The sequence below is a fragment of the Gossypium hirsutum genome, chromosome A08, assembly GCF_007990345.1.
Source record: "Gossypium hirsutum isolate 1008001.06 chromosome A08, Gossypium_hirsutum_v2.1, whole genome shotgun sequence".
NCBI classification, from domain to species: domain Eukaryota; kingdom Viridiplantae; phylum Streptophyta; class Magnoliopsida; order Malvales; family Malvaceae; genus Gossypium; species Gossypium hirsutum.
Genome location: NC_053431.1, coordinates 79598443 through 79618589, shown reverse-complemented (window position 1 = coordinate 79618589; position 20147 = coordinate 79598443). Strand labels below are relative to the sequence as shown.

At 34.8% G+C, this 20147-nt stretch overlaps 1 long non-coding RNA gene across 1 annotated transcript; it reads left to right on the top strand.

Moving 5' to 3' along the window:
- The first annotated feature begins 17367 nt into the window (after window positions 1–17367).
- Window positions 17368–18203, top strand: LOC107946905 (uncharacterized). The gene is made up of 2 exons (XR_001697026.2): window positions 17368–17585; window positions 17878–18203. It is a non-coding gene; the product is annotated as an uncharacterized lncRNA (long non-coding RNA).
- Window positions 18204–20147: the final 1944 nt, after the last annotated feature.

Below are 20147 nucleotides of genomic sequence, written 5' to 3'. Positions count from 1 at the left end.
CTGAAGTTTTAACTTGTTGCAAAGCTCAAAAATCTGTTTGATTTGTATTGTTTATTGTTGATGTTGGCTTTGTTATTTCCTGAGCTTAAATACAACTTGAAATTATTGTTTTAGTGATCAAATATTTGTGTGGCAATTTTTTGTGTAGATGGACCATAATAAAATCATAATGCAATTGTTGGGGTCGTGGCTCCAGTTTTAGCTTTTGGGGCTATTTGGATTAAAAAAATTAAAAACTAGGAAGGAAATCACTTCTCACCCTCATGTGAATCGAGATTATGAAAGACAAAATTATATTTATAGTATTTTATATAGAGATGACCAACATTGTATTAATGTGATAAGGATGAGACCGATTGCTTTTCTAATTTTGTGACATTCTTAGTAAGAACAAATTGTTACAATTAACTCAATCGATGAATATTAAGGAGCAAGTAGTTATATTTTTACATATAATTAGTCATAATGTAATGTTTCAAGTGATTGGATCAAGATATTATAAATCAATTAAGACAATTCATCGTTACTTTAGGGTTGTATTGAGAGCAATTTTGAAATTGTATATACTAGTTATTAGATTACCTAATGAGTCAACTCCTAGTGAAATTAGAAACAATCGAAGGTTTTATCCTTATTTTAAATATTGTATTGGAGCATTAGATGGAACTCATGGTCGTGCATCCATTCCACTTAGCATTCAAGGAAGATTTTGTAACCGTAAAGACACAGAATGTAATGGCTGACATTACATTTGATTTGAAATTTTCCTATGTTCTAGCTGGTTGGGAAGGTAGTGCACTTGATTCTCGTGTTTTAAGTGATGCACTTACACGCCCAAAAGGATTAAGAATTCTGGAAGCTAAGAATTAATATTAAATACTAAACAGTTCAAGCTAATAATTTATTGGTAATAATTATGTTTTGTAAAATTGTAGATAAATATTATCTTGCTAATGATGGATATGGCATTCGAAATGGATATATTACTTCATATCGTGGTGTCCAATATCATTTAAGAGATTAGTGATCAGGGGCTAGAAAATGCAAGGGAACTATTTAATCTTCATCATTCATCATTGCGAATCAATATTGAACGTGTTTTAGGGATTTTGAAGAAACAATTTTGTTGTTAAATGTTGAACCATTTTGGAATTTTCAAAACCAAGTAGATATAATGTTGGCTTGTTGTATCATTCATAATCATATAATGGGATTTGATCTTAATGATTTAATTAATCAAAGATTATACGAGGAGAATGAGTCTGATTTGATAATATCAACTCTTACGGAGCAAGAAGAAACTAGATAATGGTCTACTAAGAGAGGAAATTGCACAAACTATGTTGACTGATTATATGGCAAGAAACATTAGGTAGATTTAGAGCTTAGGGTTAACGTTTTTTATGTTATGTATGTTTTAGTATTAAAATTGTTATTTTTTTAATGTTGGTTGGATATTGATATTGAAATTAGCTTGTTGGATATTAAAATTATTGACAATGTAAATTATTAATGTAGAATGGGTAAGGGCAACAAAGAAGGGACAATAAAACAATTCAAGTGGACAAAATCGATGGAACATATTTTTTGTCAAAATTCTTGCAGAGGAGACATAAAAAAGAAATAAGTCTTCTAATGCTTTCAAAGAAATTTCTATTAATCAAGTTGTTGCAGCTATTTTTGAAATATTTCAAGTTTAATGTGATGCTAAGCATGTGGAAAATCATATGAGGACTGGAAAAAAACACGTGACAAATTATATGCACAATTCAGGTCGAAAGTGGTTTTAGATGGGATGATAACATAAAATGATCACATGTGATAAAGCAACATATGATGTAGCAGTTGATGGTAATATATATGTTAAATATATTTCTGTTGTTTTTTACTTGTTATTCTAACTGTGTATAATATCCAACAAGCACACTGTAACCGCCCGATTTAGGGCCTAGTTGGAATAGTGGTCTCGGAACCACAAAACTAGAATTGAATAAATTATTTTATTATTATTTTGGAGTTATTGCATGTTTATATTAGTACATGAAAATTTTGGTGAAGTAATTTTGACATTTGTGAGCCCAATTGCGAGAAAGGACTAAATCGCATAAATTTCAAAAGTCCTATTTTGATAGCTAAAAGTGTCAAATAGTTAGAGAATAAAAATTAGAGGTTTTTAAAGGGAAATTAGACCCTATTATGATAGCTTGGCCGGCCATGGGGGGTAAAAATGTTGAAAAGTCAGAATTAGGTAAGTTATGACATAATGTATGATATAATAATACCCTAAGCCTAGCTATCATCTTTTTTTTCTTTCATTCTTTCTTCTTAACTGAAATTTTTAGCAAATAATGGGGTTTTAAGAGCTTGAAATTTCAGTAACTTTAAGCATTCACAAGTAAGTGATTTTTATGGCTTTTCTTGAATATTTTTGTACTTTTGAGACCCTTGAAGCATGAGCTTTCAAATGAGGGTATTATTTTGCAAAAATGATTAAGAGTTTAGGGTTTTTCCATGAAAGGATTTGTATTTTTTCTGAGTTTTTATGGAAGAAAATAAGTTTTGGGTGTCTTATAACAAACGTTTGTGAAATGTGTTAGCATGAAAGCACCTAAAAGGACTATTTTGCATAAGTTGTAAAATAGATGATAAGTGTGTGAAATAGTGGGAATTTGGAGTTTCTTTAAGATTAGAAAGGGTTCATCTAGGCTTAAAATGTGAAGAAATTCGATAAAAATCGATTTTTTGACTTAGGGGTAAAATGGTCATTTTGTAAAAATTTAGGGGCAAATTGGACATTTTTCCCAATCATGTATTGTAGAGTGCCTAGATTGATAAGGTGACTAAATAAGTGTATTTTTTTTATTTTAGATCAAGAAATACCGAATCCAAATATAGACCGGAGAAAGCCAAGCAAATTGGCTAATCGCCACATTTTGTAATCCGAGGTAAGTTGTATGTAAATAATACAACTACATTGATAATATATGTGATTGAATTGTATTAAAATTATTATAGCATGAATTTCTTGATTGTGGAAATGAGATAATGTGATGAGAATAGAGATAGTAGATTTCTCAAATGAACCTCAGGAAATAAATTGGAAATTCATGCTATGACATTTAGGTCACTTGTGTGAGATAGTGTAAGACATTTCTGGGAAATGCATCGACCATATTATGAGAGCCAGTGTAAGACCATGTCTGGGACATGGCACCAGCATTGAGACGAGCGCTAGTGTAAGACATGTCTGGGACATGCATCGACCTCGAGACATAAGCCAGTATAAGACATGTTTGGGACATGCATCGGCTACGAGATGTGCCAGTGTAAGACCATGCCTGGGACATGGCATCGACACAGATATACTAGAGCTTGTGTAAGGCCATGTCTGGGACATGGCATCAGCACCTGACCCCATGTTTGAGGCTAAATGAGTAACCAATAAAGTTCCAAGTGGTTCAACAGTGAAGGTATGATTTCAAGTTAACGAGGACAGTATAACCGTGTTGTGAGTGGTACAGGTACCTATGTGTTATGTATGAACTGTGAGCTCGATATATACTATATGAGAGTATTAAATATTGATGAGTAAGTTGTGCTTAGGCCACTTGTGTATTATGATACTTGTTGATGAATGGTAAAGTTATGTTGTATATTTATTTATGTGCAACTTACTAAGCTTTATGCTTACTCCCTCTCCTTTTTCATTTTTTTATAATGTCGCCTATCTAGCTCAAGGATCAACGGAAGTCAGAGATATCGATCACACTATCAATTAAAGCTTTCGGTATAGTTTGATTTATATTTTTGAGTATGACATGTATAGGGAACTAGACTTATGTTTTGTGTCATTGAGAGTTGGTCAAATGTATTAGCTTGGATTGGAAACCCTTCATTTTGTATTAAGCCTTGAATGATGGCTATTATCCATTTTAATTTATAGGCAAAGATGTTATTTTCATGGTGAGTAAAATACACTAATGGAATTTTGTTTATTGTGGCTGATTTGGATGCATGAGATAGCCTTATATTGGTTTTGGTTGCTTATGTGTAGGTTGTGTATATAAGGGTGGCAGTGAGGCTTGGTAAATAGCCTTATATTGTCCATACGGGTATGTGTCTAGACCGTGTATGACACACGGCTTGCCCTAAGGGCATGTGGTCCTGCCGTGTGTCCCCTGTACGTAAATTTTACAAGTCAGTATGCATGATAGTAAACACACAGGCAAAGACACGGCTATGTGCCTCAACCGTGTGAAGGGCACGACCTAGCACACGGGCGTGTGCCTTGGCCGTGTGACCCTTAAGAAATGATGACGTCAGAAACATAATGTCTGGGTTTTTGCACACAGGCTAGGACACGGACGTGTCACGGCCGTGTGAAGGACATGAGCCTGGGACACGGACGTGTGCTAGGCAATGTGAAAACCCCTGTAGGTATGCATTTAAAATTAATTCCACACGGGTGTCGAACACAGGCGTGTCCCGATATTGCCTAGGTCATGTGAGACACACAGGCCAACAGCACGACCATATCAAATTGGTCACACGAGCGTGTTGCCCCTTCCATACGGGCATGTACCCCTGTGTCAAGTGTCATTTTTCTGCAGTTGACTAAAGATCCTGAGTTGTTTTCGAATGATTACTGATATGTATTTTGGGTCTCGTAGGCCCATCTTAAGGATGTGTTGATAAGATTGAAAAAGTTTTAAATTTTTCCAAGTCTTGGAGACTCGAAATTGGTCGTAAGCACGAGTTTAAGTTAGGTAACGCCCTGTACTCCGTCCCGGCATAGGATACGGGTATAGAGTGTTACATTTAGTGGTATCAGAGCTATGTTTAGTCAGTTCTAGGACTAAACTAGTGAGAGTATGTGTCTAGCTATACATGCCATAACTGTATATTGATAGTGTGACGACTTTTGACGATTATAAACTGTATTTTATATATAGTAAATGGATCCTAATAGAGCCACGATGGATGATGTAGAGAGTAACGTGTCGGCTCCCGCTAAAGGGACCGCGCTAGTTGAGAGTGAGCCCGTGACTATGGGCCAAGACGGAGGGGCTAGAGAAGCCTATCTCAGAATAATGGACGCTTGGTACACGGAGTTCGTTCGTGCAAATCCGAACATTCCACCTTCCCCACCTCCTCTGATTCCTCAATATGCTAGGTAGCTCCGCAAGGCGCGGACTTGATTAGGAGAGAGAAGACTCCGGTAAACAAGATTAAGAAGCAAGGGGCTGAGAAATTCCGGGCTAACATAGATGACGACCCAAAAAAAATAGAGTTTTGGCTAGAAAATACCATCAGGGTATTTGATGAACTATCGTGCACGCCTGAGGAGTGCATGAATTGTGTAGTATCGCTTTTGAGATATTCAGCCTACCAGTGGTGGAACACTCTTGTATCTGTGGTATCGAGAGAGAGAGTAACTTGGGAATTTTTCCAGGAAGAGTTCCAGAAAAGTATATTAGTCAAAGGTTCATAGATCAAAAGAGGAAGGAATTTCTAGAGCTAAAGCAAGGCCGAATGTCAGTGACAGAATATGAATATGAATTTGTGAGGCTCAGTAAGTATGCGCGGAAATATGTGTCTTTAGAAGCCACTATGTGTAAGAGGTTCGAGAATGATCTTAATGAAGATATCCAAGTATCTGTTAGTATCCTAGAACTAAGAAAATTTCTAGTGCTCGTTGAAAGGGCATGCAAGGCAGAGGAGCTGGTAAAAGAAAGGAGGAAAGTGGTTTTTAAGTCGCAAGATTCAAAAAAGAGACAGATGGGGAAGTTACATCAATCTTCATCCAAGAGATCAAAGGACTTCACTACTCAATCGAATGCTTCTGTGGGGTTTTCGAATAGAAACAAGACCCGACAGAACACAACTTCTAAAGCCCAGACCACTTCTATCGCGAGCGTCGGTAGTGTTCGGCCAACTAAGCCAGAATGTTCACAATGTGGTAGGCGTCACTTTGGCGATTGACGGGGGAATGAAAGGGGTTGTTTTAAGTTTGGATCATTAGAGCATTTCATCCGAGACTATCCTAAAATGGAAGAAAGAGAGAAAAAGTAAGAAGCGAATGTAAGTAATAGTCATTTGAGTGGTAGACCACAGAAAAACCCCGAAAGTTGGACTGCTAGCAGAGGTGCGCCAAGAGATGCTGCAGTGAGGTCCAAGGGCAGAGCGCCTGCAAGGACTTACGCTATTCGTGCCCGTGAAGAGGCAGAGTCTCCTGACGTAATCATGGGTACCTTTTCTATTCATGAAACATCTGTTGTTGCGTTAATTAACCCAAGGTCTACCCACTCTTATATTTGTATGGAATTAGTATCTCGTATGAGCATGATAGTAGAGTCCACTAAGTTTGTGGTAGAAGTACCCAACCCTTTAGGTAGACATGTACTAGTAAACCAAGTGTGTAGAAACTGTCCTTTGACAATTAGAGGTCATTGTTTTCCGGCTAACTTGATGTTATTGCCATTTAATGAATTTGATGTAATCATTGGGATGGATTGGTTGACTTTTCATAGTGTTGTAGTGGATTGTGGGAGAAAAGTTATTGAGTTGAAATATGAAGACAGAAATGTTCTTCGGGTTGGACCAGATGAATCGGATAATTTGCCTGTAATAGTATCGTCTTTGACTGTTGAGAAATATTTGAGAAAAGGATATGAGGCTTATCTCGCTTTTGTGCTGAATACTCAAGTGTCTGAGTTGAAGATAGAATCGGTACCAGTGGTTTGTGAGTTTATAGATGTGTTTCCAGAAGAGTTACCCGAACTACCTCCAATGAGGGAAGTAGAGTTTGGAATCGAGTTGATACCGGGCATGGCACCCATCTCGATTGCTCCGTATAGGATGGCTCCTACAAAGTTAAAGGAGTTGAAATTTCAATTGCAAGAGTTAATCAACAAGGGCTTTACAAGACCGAGCTTTTACCCGTAGGGTACTCCGGTGCTTTTTGTGAAAAAGAATAATGGGTCGATGAGGTTATGCATCGACTATAGACAGCACAATAAGGTAACAGTGAAGAACAAATATCCTTTTCCAAGGATCGATAACCTGTTTGATCAATTAAAGGGAGCCACTGTATCTTCAAAAATTGACCTGAGGTCGGGATACGACCAGTTAAGGGTGAAAGAACAAGATATATCGAAGACTGCATTTCGGACAAGATACGAGCATTATGAATTCCTCATGCCCTTTGGTTTGACTAATGCCCTGGCGGTGTTTTTGGATCAGATGAACCGTATTTTTTGACCGTATTTGGATGAGTTTGTGGTGGTCTTTTTTGACGACATACTGATTTACTCGCGTGATGAGAGTGAGCACGCGAAGCATTTGAGGACTGTATTACAGACCCTGAGAGATAAGCAATTGTACGCCAAGTTCAGTAAAAGTGATTTCTGGCTTAAGGAGGTTGGATTTTTAGGACACATTATGTCGGGTGACGGGATTAGAGTTGACCCAAGCAAAATCTCGGCTATTGTTGAATGGAAACCACTGAAGAATGTGACAGAAGTCCAAAGCTTTTTGGGTTTGGCCAAATACTGTAGGTGGTTTGTAAACGGATTCTCTATGATAGCTACCCCGATGACAATATTACTGCAAAAAGATGTCAAGTTCGAATGGACAGAAAAGTGCCAATAGAGTTTCGAGCAATTAAAGGCTTTATTGACCACAGCTCCTATGTTAGTACGACCAGAGTCGGGCAAGGATTTTGTGATTTATAGCGACGCCTCATTGAATGGTTTGGGGTGTGTGCTTATGTAGGAAGGTAAGGTTATAACTTACGCTTCGAGACAACTAAAGCATCATGAGAAATACTACCCAACGCACGATCTAGAGTTGACCGCCATCGTGTTCGTATTAAAAATTTGGAGACACCATTTGTAACACCCTTCACCCGTATCCAACGTCGAGACAGGGTTCGAAGCATTAACGGACTTAAACATTCACAACAATGCATAACATATTACCAACCATGCATGGCAAACAAGCATATACACATCACCAATATCAAACATAATATAAATAGCTAGATTTATAAGTCAGAATCATTAGCTCACTAAAGACCAATATATTTGGCCAAATTATAATAACACATGTTATAAAACTAGGTCCCTATACATGCCACTCACTTGATAATTCTAGCATATGTGTTTATTCTGTCAAGGTGTTGGCTTGATAGTGTGATGCTGCCTCCGACGATCTCCAACTCTGAGCTAACCTGACAACACTAAAAGAAATGGAAAGGAGGGGGTAAGCTTTACGCTTAGTAAGCTCGCATGAAATAATAATAAGCAATTTACTAACATGCTTTCCATAGTAAAACTAACCCAATTGTACATTTACACATGTTCTGGTTAAGCTGCTTTCTTTAGTCACAGTCACTAAATCATTTATATCTAGAGTTACAGAACCTAAAATTAAGATCCGTAAATTTTCCCAGAAACTAGACTCATATATATTTCCACTATAAAATTTTCATAATTCTTGGTCCAGCCAATAAGTACAGTTTATTATTCAAAGTCTCCCTTGTTTCACTGTTTGACAGCTTTGACCTTTCTTCGCTAAAATTTATTTATCTAATATTACGAGACTCAGATAATATTCTTGTTTGTTTCTATTAAAATTAGACTAATCAAATATTCCAAAAATATAAATTTTAACCCATAATTATTTTTCTACAATTTTTAACAATTTTTCCAAGTCAGAATAGGGGATCTCGAATTCATTCTAAAACTATCTCACAAAAATTAGAATATCACATAATATAAAACTATTTTTCTCCCCCTATTTATTTTATATGAAAATAGACTCATTAAGCTTTAATTCCATAATTTATTTGAAATTTAATTCAACTTACACAATTTTTGGTGAATTTTCAAAATCACACAACTGCTTCTGTCTAACACTATTTTACTACTAAAATTCACTCTTACAAAATTTCACTTAATCCATTTTGTCTTATCGAAGTTCACTCAAATATCGAGCATATTGCTCAAAATTTTCTTAAACATATACCTGCTTTTATTCATCATATAATCATGTTCACATGTATTTTTACTTAATCGATTTTCCCGTTGAACTCTTCGGAATAATAACTGATACTCAGTTACCTGCACATATTTTCACACTTGTAGCCAAAGCTATCTGGCACGCATAGTAGCCTGCACTTAGTACTACACACGTGACCTAACCATTTGATACACGTAGTAGTCTGCACTTAGTATTACACACGTGATCGAAGTTATCGGGTACGCATAGTAGCCTGCACTTAGTACTACACATGTGACCAATTATCCGGTACACGTAGTAGCCTGCACTTAGTACTACACACATGACCTCACAATAGATCATTCGTATCGTTTCTATTCCGAAGGCTCAACCGGGAAATTCCTCACTTTCCAACATGTTACCATTTATTCATAGTCCTTTTTCAATTTGCAATTTACAACAAATAATCATTCTATAGGAAGCCACATTTCATATAATAACAAAATATAATAAAATAAAAAGAATCGATAAATTATTTACGTACAAACTTACTTGGATCTAGAAATGGCAATTTACCATTCTAGCCTATAACCTTGTATTTTCCTGATTTAAGCCCAAATCTCGATTTCCTTGATCTATAATATCACATTTAGCCTACTAATTAGTCACACTATTCATATGGGTCTAAAAATTATATTTTTACAAATTTTCATTTTGACCCCTAAACTTTTGCATATTTGCACTTTTTCCCTAAGGTTCGGAAATTAAACTTCTTCCTATTTTCTTATGTTTTATAACATGCTGATCATTTTTCCCTTCAATGGCAACATCAAATTCTCACTCTAACATGTACTTATGAACATTAGGTATTTTTACCAATTATACCATTTTACTCGTTTTCATGTAAAATTGCTTAGCAAAAGTTTTTTAACACAATTGCAAGCTACATATTCTATCTTAAACATCAAAATACATGCATATCATTCATGGGTAAATTTTTAAACATAAATCCTAACTCAAAATAATGGTAGAAATGAGCAGATTATGTTACCGGGATTTCAAAAATACATAGAACATTAAAAACGGAGCTCAGAATCACTTACTATTAAGCTTGGAAGCTTGGCCAAACCCTAACCATGGCTTCTCTTGGTACATTCTGCTGTAGCAAGAAGAAAGGGACACATTTGGAGTTTAAAATTTGTCTTTTAATTCATTTTACCCCTAAATAACCAAAATGCCCTTTTTACTATTCTTTCAAATTCTACCCAATCAAGGCCATTTTTGTCCAAAAAGTTATAAAATGGTTTAATTATCATTTAAGGACCTCCCATTTAAAATTTCATAACAATTTGATACCTCTAACATGTAGAACTCAACTTTTGCATTTTTTACAATTTAGTTCTTTTTACTAAATTGAGTGCCCAAACATCGAAATTTTCGAACGAAATTTTCACGAAATCATTTCATGAAATCGTAGACCATAAAAATATAATAAAAACAAAATTTTCCTCGTCGAATTTGTGGTCCCGAAACCACTGTTCCAACTAAGCCCAAAATCAAGATGTTACACCATTTGTATGGAGAGAAATGCTGGGTATTTACTGACCACAAAAGTCTCAAGTATTTAATGATACAGAAGGAATTGGATCTACGGCAATGAAGGTGGCTAGAGCTTATAAAAGATTATGAGCTGATAATTGACTATCACCCGGAAAGGCGAATGTAGTCGCCGATGCTTTGAGTAGAAAGTCATTGTTTGCCATGAAGGCCATGAATACTCACTTGACCGTGTCTAATGATGGTTCAGTACTAGCAGAGATAAGAGTTAGGCTGACATTCTTACAAGAGATCTGTGAAGCTTAGAAATGTGATAAAGAATTACAAGCTAAGATGGTACAATGCGAGACGAATAATGAATTCGAATTTCATATTAATACCGATGGGTGTATAATGTTCAAAGATAGAGTTTGTGTACCTAAGGAAAATGAGCTTATACAGAAGATTCTACATGAGGCACATAGCTGGTGTTTTTCCATCCACCCAGGTAGTGTGAAAATGTTTAACGACCTAAAGAAAATGTATTGGTGGTCGGGGATGAAAAGAGATATTTCAGAGTTTGTTTCCAAATTTCTTGTGTGTCAACAAGTGAAGGCTGAACATCAAGTACCTTCGGGTCTACTTCAGCCTATCATGGTCCCCGAGTGGAAGTGGGATAGGATTACTATGGACTTTGTGACGGGTTTCTTGGTAACCCCGAAGAAAAGAATGCTATTTGGGTGGTTGTGGATAGGCTAACAAAGTCGGCACATTTTGTACTGTGCGTACCGGCTACTCCCTTGAGAGATTGGCTGAATTATACGTTTCCGAGATTGTGAGGCTACATGGAGTGCCTTTTTCGATTGTTTCAGATAGGGACCCGTGATTTACCTCAAGGTTTTGGAAAAAGTTACAAGAGGCATTGGGAACAAAGTTGAGTTTTAACACGGCATTTCATCGGCAAATCGACGGCCAGTCTGAAAGAGTAATTCAGATTTTAGAAGATATGTTGCGGTGTTGTATTCTTGAGTTTCAAGGCAGTTGGGAAAAGTACTTGCTATTAGTTGAATTTGCCTACAACAACAGTTTATCAGTCAAGTTTGAAGATGGCGCATTATGAGGTTTTGTATGGGCGAAAGTGTCGAATGCCCTTATTTTGGACCAAACTCAGAGAGGGTCAGATTCACGTCAAATTAGTTAAAGAGACTGAAAAGAAAGTTAAATTGATTCGTGACTGTTTGAAGGCTGCTTCGGATAGGCAGAAATCCTATGTGGATTTAAAGCATAAAGAGATCGAATTTCAAGTGGGTGATCGAGTGTTTTTGAAAGTATCCCCGTGGAGGAAAATCCTCAGATTTTGTAGAAGAGGCAAGTTAAGTCCTTGTTTCATAGGACTTATGAGATTATCGAGAGAATAGGACCAGTTGCCTATCGATTAACTTGGCCACCAGAGTTGGAAAAGATTTACAACGTATTTCATGTATCCGTACTACGCCAGTATAGATCAGACCCTTCGCATGTGATTACGCCAACAAAGGTTGAGATTCTTCCAAACATGACTTATGGCGAAGAGTCGATCAAGATATTGGCTCGGGAAGCCAAACAGTTAAGAAATAAGAGTATTGCACTCGTGAAAGTTTTGTGGCATAGACACGAAGTCGAGGAAGGCACATGGGAACCTGAGGAAACTATGAGAGATCAGTACCCGAACTTATTTGCCGGTAAGATTTTCGAGGACGAAAATCCCTAAGGGGAGAGAAATGTAACAACCCGATTTAAGGCCTAGTCGGAATAGTGGTCTCAGGACCATAAATTGGGAATCAAATAAATTATTTTATTATTATTTTGGAGTCTTTTCATGTTTATATTAGTACACGAAAAATTTGGTGAAGTAATTTCGACGTTTGTGAGCCCAACTGTGAGAAATGACTAAATTGCATAAATTTCAAAAGTCCTATTTTGATAGCTAAAAGTGTCAAATAGATATAAAATAAAAATTAGAGGTCTTTCAAGGGAAATTAGACCCTATTATGATAGCTTGCCTGGCCATGGAAGGTAAAAATGTTGAAAAGTCAACATTAGGTAAGTTGAAGACATAATGTATGATATAATAATACCCTAAGCCTAGCTATCATCTTTTTTTCTTTCATTATTTCTTCTTAACCGAAATTTCTAGCAAAAAATGGAGTTTTAAGAGCTTGAAATTTTAGAAACTTTAAGCCTTCACAAGTAAGTGATTTTTATGGCTTTTCTTGAATATTTTTGTACTTTTGAAACCCTTGAAGCATGAGCTTTCAAATGAGGATATTATTTTACAAAATTATTAAGAGTTTACCGTTTTGACATGAAAGGATTTGTAATGTTTTCTGAGTTTTTATGGAAGAAAATGAGTTTTGGGTGTCTTATAACCAACTTTTGTGAAATGTGTTAGTATGAAAACACCTAAAAGGACTATTTTGCACAAGTTGTAAAATAGATTATAAGTGTGTGAAATAGTGGGATTTTGGAGTTGCTTTAAGAGTATAAAGGTTTGGCTAGGCTTAAAGTGTGAAGAAATTCGATAAAAATCGATTTTCGGGCTTAGGGGTAAAATGGTCATTTTGCAAAAGTCTAGGGGCAAATTGGTTATTTTTCCCAATTATGTATTGTAGAGTGCCTAGATTGATAAGGTGACTAAATAAGTGCATTTTTTTATTTTAGATCAAGAAATACCGAATCCAAATCTAGACCGGGAGAAAGCCAAGCAAATTGACTAAATCGACTAGTCGCTACATTTTGTAATCCAAGGTAAGTTGTATGTAAATAATACAACTACATTGATAATATATGTGATTGAATTGTATTGAAATTATTATAGCATTAATTGCTTGATTGTGGAAATGAGATAATGTGATGAGAATGGAGATAGTAGAATTCCCGAATGAACCTCAGGAAATAAATCAGAAATTCATGCTATGACATTTGGGTCACTTGTGTGAGCTAGTGTAAGACATGCCTGGGACATGTATCGGCCACATTATGAGAGCCAGTGTAAGACCATGTCTGGGACATGTCACTGGCATTGAGACTAGCTCTAGTGTAAGACATGTCTAGGACATGCATCGGCCTCGAGACGTAAGCCAGTGTAAGACATGTCTGGGACATGCATCGGCTACGAGATGTACCAGTGTAAGACCATGTCTGGGACATGGCATTGGCACAGATATACTAGAGCTTGTGTAAGACCATGTTTGGGACATGGCATCAGCACCTGACCCCATGTTTGAGGCTAAATGAGTAACCGATAAAGTTCCAAGTGGTTCAACAGTGAAGGTATAATTTCAAGTTAACGAGAACAGTATAACCGTGTTGTGAGTGGTACAGGTACCTATGTGCTATGTATGAACTGTGAGCTCGATATATGCTATATGAGAGTATTGAACATTGATGAGTAAGTTGTGCTTAGGCCACTTGTGTATTATAATACTTGTTCATGAATGGTAAAGTTATGTTGTATATTTATTTATGTGCAACTTACTAAGCTTTATGCTTACTCCCTCTCCTTTTTCATTTTTTTATAGTATCGCCTATTTAGCTCAAGGATCAATAGAAGTTAGAGATATCGATCACACTATTAATCGAAGCTTTCGGTATAGTTTGATTTATATTTTTTAGTATTGTTTTGTGTCATTGAGAGTTGGTCAAATGTATTAGCTTGGATTGGAAACCCTTCATTTTATATTAAGTCTTGAATGATGGCTATTATTCATTTTGATTTATAGGCAAAGATGTTATTTTCATGGATGAGTAAAATGCACTAATGGAATGTTATTTATTGTGGCTGATTTGGATGCATGAGATAGCCTTGTATTGATTTTGGTTGCTTATGTGTAGGTTGTGTATATAAGGGTGGCAATTAGGTTTGGTAAATAGCCTTATATTGTCCACATGGGGGTATGTATAGACCGTATGTGACACATGGCTTGCTCTATGGGCGTATGGTCCGGCCGTGTGTCCCCTGTACGTAAATTTTACAAGCCAGTATGCATGATAGTAAACACACAGGCAGAGACACGACCGTGTGTCTCAACCGTGTGAAAGGTACGGCCTAGCACACGGGCGTGTGCCTTGGTCGTGTGACCCTTAAGAAATGCTGACGTTAGAAACAAAATGTCCAGGTTTTTGCACACGAGCTAGGACATGGGTGTGTCATGGCCGTGTGATGGACACGGGCCAGGGACATTGGCGTGTGCCAGGCCGTGTAAAAACCCCTGTAGGTGTGCATTTAAATTTAATTCTACGCGGGTGTCAGATACGGACGTGTCCCGATGTTGCCTAGGTCGCGTGAGCCACACGGGCCAATAGTATGACCATGTCAAATTTGTCACACGGGCGTGTTGCCCCTTCCACACAGGCTTGTGACCCTGTGTCAAGTGTCATTTTTCTACAGTTGATTAAAGAACCCGAATTGTTTTCGAATGATTTCGTAGGCCCATATTAAGGACATGTTGATTTTCGAGTTGTTTTCGAATGATTTTCGATATGTATTTTGGGTCTCGTAGGCCCATATTAAGGACGCATAGATAAGATTGAGAAAGTTTTTAAATTTGTCCAAGTCTTGGAGACTCGAAATTGATCGTAAGCACGAGTTTAAATTAGGTAATGTCTTGTATTCTGACCCGGCGTAGGATACGGGTATAGGGTGTTACACACACAAGAAGTATGAACCATTTTTTAGCAAAAGCATTGATCATCATTGTCGCAACCATTTTTTGGGGGAAAAACGGGGCTCGACTTTTAAAACAAAGTATGGAGTCGCCACCAATATTTTTGTTTAGGTGTGATTGGATCACCTAATAAAACATTTTATTCTATTTAAATCAATTTTGGCCTACGTAAATTTTAAAGAAAAACGGGTTTGAGAGCCGGTTACGTATGAGGAAGGTTAGCACCCTCACTACGCCCAAAATTGGTACCAAATTGATTAAGTATTGTCCTTATGTCTAAGATTTAAAAAGATTTTGAAATATAGTTCCTTTTAAAACATCTGAGTGATTCAAGTTGGTCGTCAAAATTCTCTCGTTTCAAAGGAATACAGCATCACATCCAGCATGATAAGACAGGATCCTTTATACCTTTGAAAACACGATTAATTTTTGACTTCCCAAAAGCTCATACGTTGAAAATTACAAAAGGATGCCCAATTATTTAGTCCGACAAAAAATCGAAACCAAGTACGGTAGGGCACGATTCTCCGAATTTCCAAACATTGAACATTGCCTTATTTTAGAATTTTTAAATAATCAATTGTAAACTAGCTCAAAACACATTTATTTGACTTGAAATAAAATGGAATAATTAATTTTAAAAAGTTGGACATTACAAAGCAATGTTTGTACAAAAAGAGGAATAATAACCAGGGGATAATATGCACACATAAAGTACAATACTTGGTGAATGAAGATAATATAACTTTATTTAACTAATTAACAAAACAAACAATTAAATATAACTAATCTAAGAAAAAATGTAACTAAATTTTCAAGCATGGATGGAGAACAATTGATATAACAATACAAAAAAAACAAATGCAATAATAATATATATGGCATAATATAAAACAATCAATGCAAAATGTATAAAACAAAATAGAAATTAGAAATCAATGTGATATAAGACAATTTTAAAATAATGATAAATTGATGAACACATAATATGTAATATGAATTGATGAATTTGAAATAGTTTGCATAAAAAACTAGGGATATATATAATTATTAAAATAGATATTATAGAGTGAAGATATTTAAATCAAATAATATGCAAAATGTTAAAAAAAATATTTATTTAAAATTGACAATATACACACAATAAAGGAAAATTTAAATAATATATAAAATTTGAAAAGATAGTAAACTATATAATAAAATATAATCTTAGGAAATAAACTATATACATAATAGATTTTAAAATATATATATACATAAATAAAGTTTAGAAGTAATTATATGTAAAAATAACATGGAATTAGATATGTATCTAGGATCAAATATATGTACCAATATATCCAAAAACATTTAAATGAAATGTTATATAAAATGTTAAAATAATATGATATAAAAAGAACTTCAAAATGATGATTTTACAAAAACAAAGTAAAGTTTATTAAAATAGCTCAACACATATATAAAATATTAGAAACTTTAAAATAACAAGTATTACAAATAGAAAACTCAATTAAAATAATATATGTACAAATATATATAAAAATATTTAAATGAAATGTTATACTAGATGTTAAAACAATATAATATAAAACTTCAAAATAATGATTTTTTAAAACAAAGTAAAATTATTAAAGTAATCTCAACACATATAAAAAAAATTAAGTGAATTCTTTTAAAAAAATAACGAATTATATGAATAGAAAACTTAATTAAAATAAATTTAAAATAAAAGGGATAATTTATGAATAAAATAAACTACTAAAATTAAAGTAGGGACCAATGCGCAACGCGTGCAAATGCACAGGGACCAAAGTTGGAAATATTCCAGATCCCAAAACGCAGCACTTAGGTGAGGATCAAACTGAATCCACGCGCAAATTACAGAGATAAATTAAAAAACAAGAAAAAAAAAATAAAGCTCAATTGAACTACAGGGAAAAAGGGAAGGACTTATGGCACAAATATCCCTCCAAGACCAAACATGCTGATCTTGACCGTGCGTGGGTCGGGTCATCGGGTTGTAGTTTTTTAAAGTGCCGTTTTGAGGCCATTGATGTTGGCCTAAAACGGTGACGTCTAATGCTCTTATAACCACAAAAAACAAACCCTAAAATAAAGCCTTTAGTCATTTACAAAAAAAAAAAAAAACCTAAGTTACTCTCTCAAACATTCAGCCGACCAACAGTCACTTATTCAGCTGCCCTTATGCCTCTCTTCTCGACGGATGGCATCATACAATGGCCAATCAAAGGCCTCATTCAACCACAAGTCCGCGAGTTTGGCTCACAAGCCTCAAGATCGTCACCTAGTTTCGATTGTGACGAAACAAGAGAGGATTCGAAGGTGTCAATAACGTAGATAGGTTTTTTTTCTTTTTTATTATACAGTAAATAAAAATCATGAAGAAAGAAAAATGAAAACCAAATCAAAGGAAAAGCTGAAAAATCACCTTTTCTAATTTGCTTTCGAAATGCTCTTTTCTTTTTTTGTATTCAGTATGCGTAAGCTTTAAAAGTACAATCGATGGCTTTTTATAGTCGGATTTACAGAATAAATAAAAGGAAAAAATAAAAATCCTATTTTTTTGCTGTCATTTGCTAGCTTTATTTTTCTGTTATCATTTTTGTTCTCGCAGGTTCTATAGAAGCGTGGGACTACTGTACAGAGGAAGAGGCCATGGAGGCCGTGCGTGGGAACCATTCGTGGTAGCCCGATCTACTGCTGCTTTAGCATATTCCAAAAATCTCTAGGGTTTCTGGTGCTTTCAAGCTATTGGGTCATTTATTAATTGGGCTAGGTTTAGGGATTTTGGGTGTAATTTTTGGCCCATTTTATGTAATTGGGTTAGGAATTAAATTAGGGGTTTTGGGTATATGTTCATTGGGATATTATTTTTGGGTTAAATCATTTGTAAATGGACTTTGGACTCTGATTAAATTTGGGCCTTTTATTCTTTTTTTATTTTGGTTTATTATTATTATTATTTTTTGGTTTATAGTGGGCCGGGCAAATTGGGCCAGCTACAGTCATGATTAAATGACTTCGGTTGTTGGCAAAGATATGGCAATAGGAGTTTTGCCAGAACATTTACTGACATAGAATTGGATGATGGTAACCAAGATTTACTGACAATATTATAGTCATCATGTGGTGTACTACTAATTATGCATTTGGATAATATTATTAATTTGTAGTACTAATTATGATTTGGAAGCTAATTTATTATAATTCAATCTTTGTTTTTTTTTATAACACAATTAGGAATCATCTATTCGCTTTGGTTGTTTTCAGTTTATGACTATTAATATTCTAGCTTAATAATTGAGTACTATTATATATTTAATTTGATGTAATTAATTTATAAATAAATCATTGCAATATATGAAAAAACAATGTAAAATACAAATTTAATAAATATAAAATAAGCTCAATTAAATAATGAAAAGACAATAAATTCTCAAATGCGTGTTTGTTTTATTTAAAACAACTTTTATTAAATATTTTCAAGAAATCTGTCAAATAACATAAAATATTTTACACAAATTCATCCAAACACCAAAAAATATTAATTTTTCCAAAAAAATAAGTCATTTTCCAGAAATCATTTTTCAAAAATCATTTTCAGTCAAACAAACGGACCAAGATTCTAAATAATTGATTATATATCTACATATTATAATAGTTTTATCTCTTTTTTTCATAATTAAAGCATAAATTATATTTATAATAATATAAATATATATTTTTTGGTGAATTACAAGATGAGGGTAAAGCCCTAATAGGGACACAACTAATGTGACTCAAATTAAGGTCACACCTAATGTGGTGAACACCCTGACTACCACATCCCAAAAATTGGGTTAAAAGAAATTGGGTTAGTGAAACCAAGAATGGTCTTGTCCGGATATTTAGTTTTGATTGTGAAAATTATGTTAAGTAAATTGGTTTGGTTCAGTGGTTAAGTGTTGTGTTTGTATGTGAGAGATCTTGTGTTTAAATCCCTTCCCTTAAGATTTTATTAGTTTCTAGTTCAATTCTTATCCCTAGTCTTTTGGTTTAAATCTTATTTCTATGCAAGTTATAACAAAATGAGTTTGTTGGTTTAATGGTAAGGCTTCAGCTTATCCTTCAATCTTATGTTCAAATCCTTGCATATGCAAAGTGGAATAATTATTTTTGTTTTAAATTTGGAAGAAAAATCCAATGTAGATAGTGATAGGAGTTACTAGGATTAGTGGGGGGAAGTAGTTGATCTTTAATAAATAAAAATATCCTCATTTTCCCCATTCAGCTTTCACTTTTTTTTTTCTTTCCCTTAATGCTTTTCTTTATTTTCGTTTTAGAGTTTCATTTCTTTTTGTTCTTCTTCCTGATGGATTCTTTTGTTTTGTTTTGCTACCATTAAGTGCTGAATTAAACTTTTTGACTCTTTGTTTCTGATTGTAATACAAGATTCGTGTAAGTAGTATCGTTCTTGAGCAAGTTTTGAGAAATTAATGTTTAGTTTTTGTTCTGCGTTGTGTAAAGTATTTTCACAATGTTAGACCAAGCAAAGGGTGGGAGAATCAAAACTCTCTAGCAGTGTAATCGTTGTTTCAACGTGGTGCATGTGAAGTAAGTGCCTGTGTGCTTATTTAGGGATTGTTTCTTTAAGGAAAAATGGGTGCTTTGAGTGAGATTTTGGGATTTAATTATATTGTAATCAGTCCGATTAAACATGGTATGTAGGTTTCGAAGTGATGTGGTTGTGTGAAAGATCAAATCTTCAATCAGTGTATTATTCTAATCTGATTTATCACTTGAAACTCAAGAAATTCATAAAACAGAGGCTGTTTTCGAAACTACCTAGTGCTATATGACTGTGTGCCAGGCCATGTGGTAGATCGTGTGCATCACATAGTCGTA